Source organism: Echinops telfairi, unplaced genomic scaffold (assembly GCF_000313985.2).
Source record: "Echinops telfairi isolate 266 unplaced genomic scaffold, ASM31398v2 ScPeMD7_7400;HRSCAF=8409, whole genome shotgun sequence".
NCBI lineage: Eukaryota > Metazoa > Chordata > Mammalia > Afrosoricida > Tenrecidae > Echinops > Echinops telfairi.
The window spans coordinates 34,264,819-34,282,172 of NW_022111300.1; the positions used below are offsets into that span (position 1 = coordinate 34,264,819).

The following is a 17,354-nucleotide window of genomic DNA, read 5'->3' on the forward strand; positions in this document are numbered from 1 at the left end:
CTGGGGTCTCTGCCTGCAGCGACAGGAGCGGCTAAAATGAAGGGGCATCGAGGGAGGGATCGGATATGAGTGTGAGCTGACAAGCCTAGCTGGAAGCCAGTCTCCTTCCTCTGTTTGAAATCCAGCTAGATGCCTTCGGGGGTGGGGTGGGGGTGGGGGTGGGGGAATCTCCGTGGCCCTCGCCAAAGGAGGGCATTTTTAGCCACTATGGGAGGAAAGTTGGTCTAGCAACCATTTCGGGAGGGTCCCTGGTGCCCGATGTTAATTACAACGGCAATAAATTATCTTCCTTCATTTTTCCTTCCTCATACAAGCATGGGGTGGGATGGGGTGGGGGGGAGGCAGGATATAATTTATTTCCGCTGACAGAGGAATAAATAAGTACATTTTGGGATTACTAGGAATTGACTGCTAGGGGAGGCCTGTTTCTTTCTTCATAGTATCAGATGGAGCTCTGGGGATTAGTGCTGGGACAGGGACGTGACCCTGGTTGTCAACTGCTTTTATCAAAGCTCCATCCCAAATCACCTCTACCCACTTCTCTTCTAGCTGGGCTGTTGAGAACAGCTAGGATTGGCCAGGGCCTGCTTGCTTCAACCCTTGGGGTTGGCTTTCACGCAGTTTGGCATTCTCTGCTTTCTTTTGCAACCACCCAACAGCAGCTTGTCTGTTATGCTAAGAAGCTCTGGTGGGATAGTGGATTACTTGTTGAGTTGCTAACTACAAGGCCAGTAGTTCAAACCCACCAGCAGCTACACTGGAGACCATTGAGGCTTTCTGCTCCCTTAAAGATGTACAGCCTTGGAAACCCACAGGGGCAGTTCAACTCTATCATGTAGGGTCTCTATGAATCAGAACTGAGCTGATGACAGTGGGTTGATTTGTTTGCTTTTGGATGAATATGATAAAAATAATCTCCACTTTCTTAAGGGGTGACTAGGAGCCCTGGCGGTATAGCAGTTACCAGATGGGCTGCAATCTGCAAGGTCAGCAGTTTGAAACTAGTAACCACTCCTGGGACAAAGACTGGGTTTTCTACTCCCGTCAGCCGTTCCTTACAGCCTTCGAAACTCACAGGGCCAGTTCTACCGTGTCCTGCAGGGTTGCTCTGAGTCGGTGTCTACTGGATGGCAATAAGTTTGGTTTTTAAAGGGGTGACTGTTACCTATGATCCCATAGTTTTGTTCTGTTAATTGAGAGAAGAGATGTGGGCCGAGAGGAAGTAGAAAAAGACCAACACTTTGTAACTGTGCAGAAAGCAAACATGGGCCATTTACTGGTCCCAAGTAAGCAGGCAATTCACTATCTACGAGGTTGTTTTAACAGGAACTTGGGGGCCTGGGGAATAGCTTATGAAAAGCAAATTTTAAGAGCGAGCTGAGAAGATCTGTAGTGAAAGCAGCCAGGGACTCACTGCCACAGAAAAGCTGGAGGTGGACACATAGACTCATGTTTGAGATACTTTGCGGGAAAGAGGAGAACCCTGGCTTAGAGTGCCCTAGAGATAGTCCCAGCTGGCAAGTCCAAGATCCTGATGGTATGGCAGGCTGGAGATTTCTGTCACCTTATGTCCCCAGATCCATTAATCAGGGGACAGGGTATGTACAGAGTAGATGCAGGGGTCCTCAAACTACGGCCCCGGGGCCAAAAGGGGCCCCCCCAAGAAAATTAACCAACCCAACCGGGGGTTTTCCCCCCTTTGGTTGTTTTACTTCAAAATAACATATGTGCAGTGTGCATAGGAATGTGTTCATAGTTTTTTAAAAACTATAGTCCGGCCTTCCAACAGGTCTGAGGGACAGTGAACTGGCCCCCTGTTTTAAAAATTTGAGGACTCCTGGAGTAGAGAGAGAGAGAGAGTGAATTCCATTAAGATAATCCATTGGTAGTCTGGAGACAAACCACATCCTAAGAAAACTCTCCTTTCAATTGATTGATTGATTATATTGCATTATGGAAAGTCAGCAACTAGTCTACTAGTTCACGGAACCACTGGGAACCATAGCCTTGCCAAGTCGACATATAAAATTAATCATCATTGTGTCCATGAAATGAAAATAATATCCATGTGCCAAAATACCCAACACCTTTACACTTCAAAAGACAAAACAAATTCACTGTCATTAAGTTGATTCCATCTCAGAGGAACCTTGTAAGACAGAGTAGAACGACTCTTTAGGATTTGTGAGGCTGTAAATCTTTATGGAGCAGACAGTCTCATCTGTCTCCCCAGAGGTGGCTGGTGGGTTCAAACCACTGACCTTGTGGTTAGCAGCTCAAAGAGCAGCCCACTACGCCACTAGTACTCCATGCCAATGTGCCAGGCATGTGTCAAAAATTTTTCACATGAAACTTTCATTTAATCCTTATCCATGTTGTACAGAAAGCCAGGACTCAGAGAGGATGCCTTTGCTCAAAGTCAGCTGGTAAATGACAAAATCAGGTTCCAAGCACAGATCTGCATGAATCCAAATGTGTTCTTAACCAGCAGACTAGACCACGTTCCACTTTACGTTATGCTATACCACTGTGATCCACCCACTAACCACAGCAAGTAGGTACAGCCCGTGTTTAGACCCATTTGGCTGATAACAAGCCAAAGTCTTTAGTTCTCAACCTTCAGCCTGGTGCCACCCCTAACAACTCTGGTCCAGGTGGCCCAGCCAGGGAGGGGATCCAACTTTGAAGGGGGCGACTTGGACGCTAGCATTCTGAGAATGGTCATATTGTTGAGAAACACGACCAGGCAACTGGTTCATGGTCAGTTGGATGGGCAAAGCTGGCGTTTTTCTCTGCAGTGAGAGTCTCAGCAGAGGATGAAGACTTCTTTATCGATATCCAGAGGCAGGGGTGGGCAGGTGGAGGAAAGAGACCATGACTTTTCCTTCTTGATACACACCCCACCGTTTAATAATAATAATAATAATAATAATAATAATAATGCCTGCTACGAACAGGAAGTGGAAAACAGACACATAATCGACAGGATTTTGAATAGGCCCAAAATGTTGGATGCAAGATCCAGTGGAACTTTAGGAATTTCAGAAATTTCCACAGGGACCTCTGTTCCTTAAAATGACATCCCTGCCATCCTGTGGAGAGTGGAACTTCCACTACTGCAGATTGGTTTCTCTGGACACCACTTTTAACTCAGGCAACCCTCAATACCTCAGAGTGAATAGTTGATCAGATTTTTCTTGAGAGTGTATTTCAGTTAGATGAATGGTGTAAAATGTGAGTTTGAGAGAGGAAATGGCTCGGCTTAGCGGGAGAAAAGAAAGCGAAGGACAGGCTCCCCGGAAGAAGAACTGCTCACTTCACAGTTTGCCAAGGATGGGCTCAGGACCGCACTGGGTGAGGTGCACCATGTCAGCAGGGCCCCGGAGAGTCTCCTTTGGGAGATAGGTTTAACATTCATGGTGGCAACTAGCAACAACCAGAGAATAAAAAGGGGCCGCATGGGATCAAGGCGAGATTGTGTGGTTCCGAGTGAAAGCAATCCAAGAGCAGAGTGACCACGACCCCTCTCCTTTGTGTTGAAGATCTGGGGCAGAGAGTCGGGGGACCTTTGTGGTGCCAACAAAACACAGTTCTGAAAACCAAACCAAACCAAACCAAACTAACAATCCTTAAACCAAGTGCCTAGTTTCTGGATTCCACATTTCTTGCTACAGAACTTTCTGTAGAATGGCCCCTCTCCACTGTGGTGTACGAAGAAATGAAAACAAAACATGGAAAGGAGTAATGGGTAAGCAAAGTGTCAACCTTCACATTTATCACACCGACCAGCACAAATCAAAGAAGGCAGAGACCAGCCAGCCCCTTTTTGCTGTGGAAGCCAGCCATGACCCCTATCTTTCCCTGGAATCCTTCCATGACTCTGTGGTACTGACGGATGGATGGCTATTTGGTACTTATTGCTCAGGAGTGCACCTGTATCCTTGTCCTTTCTCATTACAGAAAAGGAATGCTAATCTCATAGGCTCAAATTTACTAGAGAAAGGTGCTGTGCCACAAAAGGTCAGTGCCATTGGGTGGGTTCACTCCAGCTTTTCGGCACTTGGTTATGAGCACACTTGACAAAGGTGGGACTGAGCAGGAAGCCTTCTGGACTACTTTGCCTACTTATTTTTTGATCATTTTAAAAATTGTGAATTGTATGTGGTTTACATTTCAGATCATCAGTTTTATATTCAATGGTTGAAACTACTTATCAAATCCTCCCAGAGTTTAGCCTACATCCATTGCTGATGTCAGACGGGGCTCTTGGCTGAAGGCAGAGAATACTAGAAAGATGTTTGCTGATGTTGTGTGCCATCGAGTTGGTGTTGACTCGTGGCGACCTTACGCACAACAGAAGGAAACACTGCATCTGCCGGCACCATCCTCAATTGCTTCTATGCCGGAGCCATTGTGGCAGCCATTGTGGGGGTTCATCTGCTTGAGGGCCTTCCTCTTTGTCGCTACTTTACGGAACATGATGTCCTTCTCCAGGCTCTCATTTCTCCAGATAACATGTCCAAAGCACGCAAGATGAAATCTTGCCATCGTTGCCTCTAAAGAGCACTCTGGCCATAACTTCATCCAAGACAGGTTAGTTTGTCCTTGGAGCAGTCCATGGTACGTTCAGGAAGGAGCTGATAGAACCTTGTGCATAGCTTCGAAACATTGTCAGAGAGACGTTTACTTGTGTTTTATTGACCAGGCAAAGGCATTGAACTGTTCGATCATAATAAACTATGGACGACCTTGAGAAGAAAGGGAACTCCAGAACCCGTCCTTGTGCGCCTTTGGAACTTGTATGTGGGCCAAAAGGGGCTGTGTGAACAGAACACGGGCATCCCGCGCATTCTAAAGTCAGGGCAGGTGCTCTCACCATCCTTATCCAATCTGTATGCTGGGCAAATAATCAGAGGAGCTGACTTATCTGAAGAAGAATGTGGTATCAGGATTGGAGAAAGGCTTATTAACTTGAGCTATGCAGAGGACACACCTTGCTTGCTAAAAGTCAGGAGGACTCGAAACACCTGTTGATGAAGAAGGATTGCTGCCTTCAGTATGGATTTCAACTCAATGTCAAGAAGACCAAAGTCCTCACAATTGCACCAATAGGTGACGTCATGGTAAGTGGAGAAAAGGTTGACGTTGTCAAGTCTGTCTTGCTTGGATTCACAAGCAATGCTCATGGAGGCATTGGTCAGGAAATCAAGATGAATTGCATTGAGTAAATCTGCTGCCCAAGGCCCCTTTAGAGCAGTGAAAAGGACAATGCTTTGAGAACCAAGGTGCTCCTGACCGAAGCCATGATGTTTTCAGTGGGGTCATAGGTGGTCAAAGCTGGACATCGACAAAGAAGACTGAAGAAGAATCAATGCATCTGGACTGTGGTGATGGAGAGTATTCAAAGTACCATGGACGCTAGGAGGACAAATCGATCGGTCTTAGAAGAAGTAAGGTCAGAATAGAATGCTCCTTAAAGGGAAGGATTGTGAGACATACTTTGGACACGTGGTCAGGAGAGACTAGTCCCTGGAGAAGGACATCATGCTTGGTAAAGTAGGGCAGAGAACATGAGGAAGGCCCTCAAGGAGATGGATTGACATCGTGGCTGCAACAGTGTGCTCAGGCATAGGAACCCTTGTGAGGATGGTGCAGGCCTAGATAGTGTTTCATTCTGTTGTGCATATGGTTGCTAAGGGTTGGAACCGATTTGCTGGCACCTAACAACAACAACAACAACAACAACAACAACAACAGCAACAGCAACAACGACCTCTATCCTTTGATTTCTTTTCTCTCTTGTCAATTACTATTTTCCCCTTTACCCAAGTTAATACCTGCCAATCCTCTAACCTGTTGTTTCAGCTCCTCTCCTTTCCCCTCCCCACCTGGGTAACCTCCCAAGTCTATTCTGTGCAAGTCTCTGTCTCTTACCACCTGTCCCCTTTCTCCTCCCTTTCCCACCCCTGTCCCTTGATACCAGTGGCCTCATACAATATTTTCCCTTTTGAGATTGACTAATTGCACTCAGCATGATGTTCTCCAGGTCAATGCATGCCATGAAATGTTTCATGGTTTCATCATTGTTGGTGTAGTGGTTACGTGTTGGCCTGATAACTGCCAGGTCGGCAGTTTGAAACCACCAGCTACTCTTTGATCGAGAGACAGGGCTTTCTACTCCCTTTATGAGTTCCAGTCTCAGAAACCCACAGGGCCAGTTCTGCCTTGTCCTATAGGGCTGCTATGAGATGGCTGTGCTGGTCAGGCTTATTATGCCAACCTAGCCGGTGAACACATGGGATTTCTTGAAGGGCGGAGAGATAAATGGCTTGATGAGCCTCACCTTTCTTGTCTCTTGCTCTCTGATGGTCGGACTAGTGTGTGGCTGCCTTAGCTAGTTCTCTGCCTCAGCTTGCAAGGCTCACTTCCTGCAAGACATCCCTGAGGAGAAGCCACATGGACCTACCCTGTTGCAGCCCTGGGTGCTGGAGAAGCCGCGTGGAGACCCCTGCCAGCGCTGTGATGCTTACACCGCCACTGGATTCAAAGACTTTCTACCCACTGGCCTGTGATCATCCTGCATTCGGCATCATTGCATGTGTTTTGTGAGTTTGAGGAGGACTTTGTAGACCAGTGTTGGACATATGGGCTAATGTCGGACTTATGGGCTTGGACTGGACTGGGTTGGGATGCTTTCTTAATAATGTACACTTACCCTTTGTATAAAATTCTCTCTTATACACATATGTGTTTCTGTGGATTTGTTTCTCTAGTCCACCCAGACTAACACAGTTGTCATTGATTCGATGGGCAGTGGGCTTGTTGCTTTTGGTTGGCCCACCTTAACTGGAAGCCTGACCACCTAAGGAAAAAGTAGGTGAGAGAGTGGCTCACCAGAATTTTTTTTTTTTTTTGGTTGGGGATTGAGACCTGAATGGAGCGTTCCTTTGTGAGACGTTCTTCTGTTCTCTTGAATCACTTTCCCTGGGAAACTCACGGGGAGCGCCACCCTGTCCATGCGCTCATGGTTTGGAAAAGTTTAGCATCTCTTCTCCAGCAATACTTTGGCATTATCATGCCAGGGTCAGCTCCAGTCAATCCTCTGTATGATTATTTCAGTCCTGGGGGGGGGCGGGGTTTCCTTCTTCGGATCTCCTTCAGCATCTGGTCTCTGTACCACTTGATTTATCATGAACCTTGCTGTTGCTGTCATTTCCTAGGGTTTAAATATATTTTAAACTGTCAAATAAAGGACACATATTTGAGCAGCTCATGGCTGCCTTTCAGAGAGCAGGGACCAAACCAAAGATATTTATAGAAATATTTGTGCTGGTTTCTAATTAGTCAACACATTTAAATCTTGCCCTCTTGCTTTTTGAGGTTATCTTCCATTTTGACATTCACAGGAGCACAGAGGAAAGAGTTAGGCAGGTAAAAGAAGACCAGTTAATGCTTGTTGGCACGCTGACTTATCCCAAGATAGACATTCTAACATTTTCCTGTGTCTATACCCCTCGGTTGGCTTTGTATGTGGAATAGGCTGGACTTGGTGAGCAATCTTTTAGGATTTTAGCTCTGGGTCTATAAGCACAGAAGTCCTCTAAGAGGCAATGGGGGACTTGGTATGTGGATTGGGTGGGCTCCATGAGACTCTGCCTAAGGACTTGGCCTCTTGGGCATGGTTCAATAACAGTCCATAACTGTCAAGTCAGTTAACCTTGTTAGCACAGCAATGGAATACTCTCGACCATTGTTTTGGAAGTGGATTCTTAGAATTGTATATTATTCAGGTATTTTGCGATTTTTCTTCTCTCCTCACCCACTAGTTCATACTTTAACAGTATTTCTAGCCAGGGTCTCTTTCAAGGTGTTTTTATACTCCTAGTGCATTATAAGATAAACTTGGTCATGTAACTTGCTTTGGCTAGTGGAATGCTAGCAAAGATCCCTTCTTCATAGACTACTGGATAGTGTCTATGGAAACACGTCAAATAGTGTGCCTCGCTGTATTGTGTGACAGTTGCTTTATTTTGGTGACTGAGAACTGAACTGGCAGTCTCTCCAGAGTATGCCTGCCCTGCTCTGCCTTTCGGCTTTTGTCAAAATGATCAGCTACCATTGCCTTGTGCTTTAATTCTGTTGCAGTGTAACCCTGTTTTTCAGACGTACACATAGCATGCTCTCAATATTGCTTTATGTGATGCAAGCATATGGGGCCAGTGCTTATTTATGTGAACATTTACTCCCACAGTTATTTTATGTATTTGTATTGATCAAAACCCAAGTTCATTGCCACGGAGTTGGAAATTGGATGCACAGTGGTCTTGTAGGACAGAGCAGAGCTGCTCCACAGGGTTTCTGGGGTTGTCAATCTTCATAGACTCAGACGGCCTCATGTTTCTCTTGCAGAGTGCCTGATGGGCTTGAATCTCCAACCTTTCGGTTAGCAGCTGTATTACTCTAGGTACTTTGGAGAAACAAATCCACAGCAACTCACGTATAAGAGAGAGTTTTATGCAAAGAAAATGTGCATCACGAAAACATCCCAACCCAATGCTGCCCAAGCCCACAAGTCCAACATTAACCCATACCCAACACCAGTCCACAAAGTCCTTCACCTCACAAAACAGAGGCAATAATGCCGACTGCAGGAGGAAAGCTGAGTCAGTAAATGAACAAGCATCTCAGCACTAGCAGGGGTCTCCACATGGCTGCTCCAGCACCCAGGGCTGCATCGGGATAGATCCATGCGGCTTCTCCTTGGGGATGTCTTGTAGGAAGTCAATCTTGCAAGCTGAAGCAGGAAACTGCTAAGGCAGCTGCACCCGATGCAACCATCACAAAACAAGAGACCCGAGAACTAGAAAGGCAAGGCTTCACCACCCATTTATCCCTCCGCCTTTCAACCAGCCCCACATGTGATTATCGGCCAGGCTGGCACAATTAACTAACTCAGCAGCCTACCCCTTAACCCACCATGCCACAGGTTTTTGTCTCTCATTCGTTAACTCCTCCAGCAGTACCTTAGGTCATCTCTCTTTGTCGCATGTGGTGTTTCCTGTGTATGTGCAGTACTTCCTTTAGTGAGGATGCATTTGCAGCATAGCCTCCCCTTTTCATTGTCGCTCTGATTTTGTCTAAAAATGATTATATTTCCACTCAGCTCTTAAACAGAGCTTCTGGTGATAGAATTCTAAGTTGAGTATTATTTTCTTTCAGTGCACTGACAAGATTAATCTATTGTGTTCTCAATTTCATTATTGCACTAAGAAGGGAGCCATCATTCTAACTGTCATTTTTTTTTGTAGGTGAGCTCTCTCTTCTTCCTGCCTATTTTAAATGTTTTCTCTGTGTGTGGTGTTTTTCAGATTTACTATGATATATCTTAGATTCATTTATCCTGCTTAAATTTAAAAAAATTACTTCTGACTTGGAGAATTGATGCTTTCCAACATTTCTAAAAAAGTTCCAGCCATGATCTCTTCAAATTCCACCTCTTCCATATTCTCTCTGTTGCCTATTTCAGGAATTCTGATTAGCCATATGGAGGGCCTTCTCAGTCTGTATTACATGTCTTGTGAACTACCTTTTATAGAGTCCTTTAAAAAAAAATTCTGTCCCGATTTCTGATTAATTTCATTAGATCTAACTTTCAGTTCACCAATTCTTTCTTCAACTTTATCTGCTATATAACCAATCCATTAACATTTTCCACTTAAGTTATGTGACTACCTTATTTCTGGAATACCTGTCTGATTCTTCCAAATATGTTTGGGCGTGCTTAGCTTTTTGTTGTTGGCACAGATTCCCATGTTTCCTTTTTACTTCACAGTCCTCATTGACACAGCTGACAATATGGTTAATAGCATCATCATCCGAAGCCTTTGCTGGTTTGTTTTTGCTTGTTCTCACTCGTAGTGTCTTGGTTCATCATCAGATGCTTTGTGATTTTGATTTTTACTGTGAGTTGCTCATTCTATTTGGAACTTTATCTGTGGGACTTCTCATGAAGTTGTAATCCTTCAGAAAGGGCTCGTGTTCCTTCTGCTAATCACCGTGGGCACTGTTATTTGCTGGGCTCCTATTGGACCACAAAGACTCAAAAGCACTGCCAGGGAGGTGATTCTGACTCAAAGGGACCCCATAGGACAGGGTAGAGCTGTTGTGGGATTCTGAGACTGCAACTCTTTACAGAGGTAGAAAGCCTCATCTTTCTCGCAAGGGGGGGCTGATGGTTCTGAGTGGCTGACCTTGCAGCACTAATTCAGACCAAAATCCTGTGAAGGCCTTGTGAATACAAATTCTGATGGAAATACTTTTTCCTAACTTTGGACATATTGTGAGGAGAGACCAGTCCCTGGAGAAGGACGTCATGCCTGGTAAAGTGGAGGGGCCGTGAAAAAGAGGAAGGCACTCAACAGGATGGACTGAGACAATGGCTGCAAAAATGGGCCCAGGCCTAGGGAGAACTGTGAGACACAGGACTGGGCAGCGTTCCCTGAGGTTGTGCCTAGCGGGTCGCCGTGAGCTGTAACAGACTCGATGCCACCTGACAGCAACAACCACCCCAGCACTTAGGCTGAAATAGAAAAGAATTCTTTTTTTTTTTTTTTAAATGAAAAAATTTCATTTTGTTTTTGTGAGTTGCCTCTGACTCATAATCCCCTACAGGGCAGAGTGGAACTTCCCCATTGGACTTTGCTAGAGAAGAAAGCCTCCTCTTTTCCTGCTGAAGTCACTGGTGGTTTCGAACCACTGACATTGAGGTTAGAAGTACAACCCACAACCCACTATGACACCAGGGCTCCTGGCCCTTGCTTAATCCCCTAGAATTCTTGCTTTCACTTTATTTTCGGTTATTGTGTTTCTTTTTTTTCTCTCCCTCCCCTTTTTTTTTTGGGTAAGAGGGGTTATTGTGTTTCTTCTGATTGTACCAGATCATTAGTGCATTTAAAACTATGATTTTTACAGTTCATCCAGAATTTTAGATGTTTTTATGGGAAGAGGTCTGGAGGTATTTGGTCTGCTTCCTGCCAAAAATCAGAATGCTGGCAAGTGCATCTTATAAGAGTCATTTGTACACCTGTTCTAATATCAGATAAATGGATGGTAAGGGGAAAATATTCACATTCTGAGCAGGAGGCCACCCCGCTCCTACCTGTTATCTCCTCCTCACTCTCACTTACCTGCCTAATCAAATCAGGAGCATCCCAGATGAGTCAACTTGGTTTAGCTGTCATCTGAAGTTAAATATGCGGGGGCTTCAAAAAGTGCCTGGGCGAAAATCCACTTTCATTTCATTTTTTCCATGAATTTTTTGAAGTCCCTCATATTATACACATAGGCTGTACTACTTCTTCTTGTGAACCTTGCTAAGCCTTGGCACTTGGGGTGGGTCAGTAAAAACCGACTTTTCCCCGAACGCATTGGGAATTTCCAGGCCTCTGCTCATCTTAGTCCATGCTAATATTTATCAGTGAGGTAGAAAGGAAAGGGATTAACTGTGAGGAGGCAGGTCCAGAAGGAGCCCTAGTGATGTAGGGGGTTATGCGTTGGTCAGCTGCGGCCAGGGCCAGGGGTTTGGCACCACCGTGTGAGAAAGATGAGGCTTTCCACTCCCCGGAGAGTCACAGTCTCAGAAACCCACAGGGCCACTTCTGCCCTGTCCAACACGGTTGGTATGTGTCAGAACTGGTGAGATGGCAGTGAGGTTTTTGGTTCCGAAGGTCCAGAAAAGGGAAATGGCCTGCCAGCTTCACAGAACTCAAACCAGACACTCGTGGGGACAATGTTCTCTCCATCATGCCATTTCTCCTCCTTTTTTGCAGCTAAACCAAAAAGGAGCAGATGGGGACTCATCAATTTAAGAAGGAAAGTTTTGGGAGAATCAAAATATTTTTCATTACCTTTGATTACTCTGTCTCCATGGTCCACTGTCCCACAGAGTAGCAATTGAGGAAAACAGACAGATAGACAGACAGACGAAACTTGCTGCTCAATATTCTGATGTTTAAAGAACACGGACCATTTTGCTGGGAAATCTCTGACTTGCCAGTCTGTGGGAGCTGACCGGCTGGTTTGGCCCTTAGCTGGAAGAAAGGAGGTGACAAACCGGTGTTTCCATCCCTGCCCGTCAGTCAATTCTTCAATGAGTTTCTGCCCCATCTTGGAGGGAATGACAATGCTATTAATGTCCTTTCTAGCAATTTGAAAACACAGACAAACATGGCTTAGCGTGAAATCCTCGGTGATTGAAACTATCATTAGACACACGCTCCTGGTGTTCCCACTGTCATTTCCAAGGATTCTGATGAGTTCCATTTGAGCGCTGCACGGACAGGGTTGGCTGGAGCCCACAATGGTGTGTGTGCGTGTGCGTGTGTGTGTGTGTTGGCTACCAGACTCCCTACTTGCCGAGGGAGGAAAAGGGAGAGCCAGCAGCCAGGTGTCATTTAGTCACCTGCATTTGAAATGGAAACAAGCCCCTCACAGGATCTGTTTCAGGTACCGACCCTCCCATTCTCTGCCTCCCAAACTGCCCCAAGCTGTGCCTTCTTCGCAGTGCTAAGAGCTGTCCTGCGCTGAGAAAGACTCGCCAGGTGCCGGAGACCAGCTCCGGCGTGTTCCTCACAGAAAGCTGAAGTTGGGTGAGTGGTCTTGAGAAAAAAGAGAATATAGAAAAGTAGGGTTCAGGAGGACCAAAGAAACATCCTGAAACGTGAATGTATGCAATGGCAATTTATTAAAAGCTGTGTTTTCTTATATACCCCATTTCTTGGCTCCTTCTTGGAAAACAACCAAGTCCAGACAAAAACATCTGCACTTTGCAGCCACGTCAAGGTTAAGCAAAATAGTTTGTTCCAAAACACCTTAGCAGATCAAGAAGCAAAGTTATTTTGCTAAATACAAAAGTTCATTTACAGTTCATACAGCTACCATGAGAACTTTTTAACTAAGGGTGAAGTCCCACTCTTTATACCCATTAGGCCGGTTAGGATAGGGTTTTCACCCTCTCCATTCCCTAAGACCATGGGGAAGAAGTGGGAAATCACCCTACAGCCAGGATGGTCATCTGAGCCATGCAGACAAACGATCGCAGCAGCAAGAAGAAGCACAACCCGGAATTCAGTTGTTGGACCGAATTCAACACCTTTTTTTTAGGAGGAAAAAGAAAGGCCAGGAAAATTTCATCTTTGTTTCTGCTTTTTTGTTTTAAAGAATACTTTGAGGGAAAATCAGTTTCTTTGGCTTTAAAAAATGATGCCTAAGGAGGTTATAAAAAAACAAATCCAAGGTGTAACCCAGGCCTCCCGTCTTCATTTTAAAGAACCACCTCCTTAGGGTCTCATTTGCATGTAGGTTGATTCAAAACAGCTGAAGTTGTGCACATCTAATTGGATGGAATTCGAGTCCTGCCCTGAAGCAATCAAAGAAAAGCAGGGCCCAGAAACATGATAAAGTGCTCTTCGAGCGACAAAGATTTGAAATTGCTACTCTGAGCACATACAAGAGATTCCTGCCTCGGCCTTCAAGGCCACCCCACCAATGCAGTGCCGATTCAACACTTTTTTCTCTTTCAGGAGGCAGAAATGCACCAATGAACATAGGTGCAGTGATAAACATCACAATGAATAATTTCAGCTGGTGCCAAAACTGATGACCTGATTTTGTTTGTATTTGACTCCTTTGGAAATAATAGGACGAAAGACAAGACGCAGGAATAAACACGGCGGAAGCCCCCAGCTCATGTGGTTCGTGCCTTCCTTGCCTGCCTCCCGTCGATGCTATTCCAGAGCATGCCAAAGGTGTCAGGCTTCAGGCAGCCTTGCAGGCTGGAAGTGAGGGGACTTGAGGTCCATGGGAACAGCGCTCAAATAGTGGAGGACGCCGATGCTTGCTTGTCCCTCAGGTGGGACGACTCTGTAGTGGGCGTTTCACTGTGTCTCCCAGAACGCCCCAGTGTGACTGTGCTTCAGCTGTCCACAGAGGTCACCTGACCGATACCATGCCTACAGTTGATGTCCTTCCTTTCCTTGTCTCATGTGCCTATTTCCCTTGCGTGCTTCCGGGGATCATCCCAGATAAAATAGTTGTACTCAAATTCTATCCAGTCTATTCTGGGGGAATCCAACCAAGACAACAGGGCATGTTTATTCTGTTCATGGAAAATTATTTGTGACATCCGGTACTTTATCCTACTGATTTGGCCGTTGGGTCAAAACACGATAGAGCTGAGTGCACAGGAATCACTGCTCCAAGGGTGTAGTTCACAGAAGAGGAAATGAAATCACAGGTAGGTCCAGAAATGGAGCAGTAGTCCTGATGTCCAAGCTAGATCAACCCAGCCCCGATAGCTCATTGCTCTGGTTGTTCATCAGCTCCCATGTTTAGCAAAGTATTCCTAGTTTCAGGATAGCAGCATGTGAAAGAATGGATTTCCATCTTTCTCTACCAAGCAGGGCTTTAACTTACCCAACATCCCTCTAGTTTTCTTTCCCCAAATTCCTGTAAGCCACATTTTCTTGGATTTGGCTGATCTTGGTGTGTTTCCATTTTCCTTTTATTCATTTGGTGAATCTTTATTGAGTACCGAGGTAGAAGCTAACATTCTGTGAGGTATAGGGAATTCCACAGGAGACCATAGTCCCTGCTCCCACAGATGTTATGGTCTAAGGGCAGCGGTTCTCAACCTGTGGATCTCGACCCCTTTGGGGGTTGAACGACCCTTGCACAGGGGTCCCCCAATTCATAACATTAGCAAAATTACAGTAATGAAGTAACAACAAAAATAATTTTATGGTTGGGGGTCACCACAACATGAGGAACTGTACTAAAGGGTTACGGCATTAGGAATGTTGAGAACCACTGGTCAGGGGGAAGAGGGAACAAGGAAGCAGAATAGTATAAAACCAAATGAAAAAGTACAAATTCTAATATAGAAAGCTCAGGGGAGGGCAAATAACCCAGTGAAGGGTTTTCAGAAGTCCTACAGGAAGAAGTGGTATGTCAACCAAGATCAGAAGTTGGGGAGGAAAGATGGTTGAGAGAGGTGGTCCAGGCAAAGAAGAAGGCTAATTGGAAAATATGTAAGAGAGACAGCGGTTTAGTCTGACAAGCTTAGCAAGTGAGGATGAGCAGATAAGACCTGGGGGGGAAGACAGGGGCCATGTAAGGTGTCTGTGATAGTAAGGCTCTAGGTCCAGTTGGTTTAGCCAAGAATATCAGTGGTTTGGCAGTTAACACCTAGTGATCCTTCAGTGACCTAATCTAACAAAATGTAATCACAGCTAATTAGTTGTTAGCCTCTGTAACAGGATAAGATTAGGGTGAAATAAAAACACCCTTAATCAGGTTCCAGTCCCAATACAATTGAAAGGAGGTTTTCTTATGGGGGCGTGTCCTGCTTCCAATATAAGTAGATGATGTGGGAAAGCTTGCTTTGCTTTTTGCTAGGTCTGGATCCTTCATCTGGTTCTTCAACCTCCAGTTCTTAGGACTTCCGTCAATGGCTTGCCATATGGACTGGTGACCTGGGAGGCATCAGTAGTCTGCCATCTGCCCTACCCCCTTGGATTCATTTACCTCCATCACAAGCCCGGTTTGAATGACCTTGGGCTTATTTGCCTTTGAATCCAACCAGTGTTGTTCTTGCCAATCTTGGGTTCCTCAGTCGTTCCAACTAGTTGAGTCAGCTGAAGCCTCCAGCCTGACATCTGACCCAAGGACTTGGAACCTGCCTGGATCCAGACTGGCCTTCTGCAACTGTGTGAGCCGTTTCCTTGATAGAGATCTCCTTCTGTGCATACAAATTTAATAAGTGTCACTGATTTTGCTTCTTTGGAAAACCCAGCCTCAGACAGCATCCAAAGAGCCTGGATACTATCCAGAGGACAATGGAGAGCCAGCCCGATATTACACCTAAAGGAGTGACGAGATCAAGTTGCATCTTAGAGAGGCTGTCTTGGTGCTCTGTGGGGAACAGACTGGCAGGAGGCATTCCTGGGGGCTGAGGCTTGATAGATAGGCCACGCTTGACAGTGACCTGAAGTAGAGTCCTTGTAGGTGGAGAGCAGTAGATGACAGAAGAAAAGAAATAATCGGAGTCAGTATCCAGAAGAATTATCCATAGAACTCTCTTATAAGCAGTAGAATTCCTTTCATTTCTTTTTCTACTTGCAACTTATTTGTTGAAGAAGTTGGTTGTTTGTCCTATAGGGTTTTTCATAATTTGGATTTTTCTAACTGTATCTCTGTGGTGTTGTTTAACTTTCCTTTATCCCCTATATTTCCTATAGAGTTGTAATCAAATCTAGAGGCAAGATCAAATTCAAATTTAATTTTTTAGTAAGAATACTTCATAAGAGCTATGTTTCTGCAGGAAATTTTTAATTAAGGAGTCCTGAAGATGAAGTGTTTAAGGATGGTAAGGGAGGCAATTTTGGGAGTCCTGGACAGGGATGTTCCTAAAGTCTTCACCTATGCATAACTTTAACTACACATTAAGCCATCAAAGGGTGTGTGTGTATACACAAACACGTGTGGTTACGTATCTTTCTTTAAGTGTGAGTTGGGGCTCTAGGAAGAGAAAATGATGCAGAGTCTAGATTGTAGTTTAATCCTGGTATATGCAAGAGTCTCTCAGATTCTTAGTAAAATGAAACCTACTAGTGAGAAATGCAATGTTCTAAAATCAATAGTAAAGGTGTTTTGATGATATCATCACTATAATACGAAATTGTGGTGCTCGCTTCAGCAGCACATACACTAGCATTGGAATGATACAGAGAAGATTAGCATGGCCCCTGCGCAAGGATGTCACACAAATTCGTGAAGCATTCCATATTTCTGTAAGAGCCCCAAATAAAAATATATATTTTTAAATTGTGACACACACACACACACACACACACACACAAGAAGCAGTAAGCCTGTGAGTTTTGACTTTTGTCTGTTATACTAAGAGATTTTATTTTCTCACCTCTCTCTCTGTTATTTTTCAACCTGTATATGGAAATTGCATTAGGTGCATTTAATACAGAGTATATTTGCTCTTGAGACGCCCTGGTGCTGTAGTGAGTTACATGCTGGGTTGCTCACCGCAAGGTCAGCAGTTCAAAACCACCAGCTGCTAGGAGGGAGAAAGACAAGACTTTCTACTCCTGTAAAGAGTTATAGTCTCAGAAACAAGGGGTAGCTCTACCCCATCCTATACTATCGGGTCACCATGAGTCAGAATCAACTACTTGATGGCAGTGCAGTGCAGTGAGGGATATATATATATATATACTCTTTGACTTCTGTTAATTGTTTTGATTAGTTAGTGTTTAGATTCGAATTACTGCAGTTACAGTAAG

General features: G+C 44.9%; 1 non-coding gene across 1 annotated transcript; it reads left to right on the forward strand.

Annotated features, from left to right (window-relative positions):
• Window positions 1-16,740: 16,740 nt before the first annotated feature.
• On the forward strand, window positions 16,741-16,847 carry LOC115871748. The gene has a single exon (XR_004047459.1). It is a non-coding gene; the product is annotated as a U6 spliceosomal RNA (small nuclear RNA).
• Window positions 16,848-17,354: the final 507 nt, after the last annotated feature.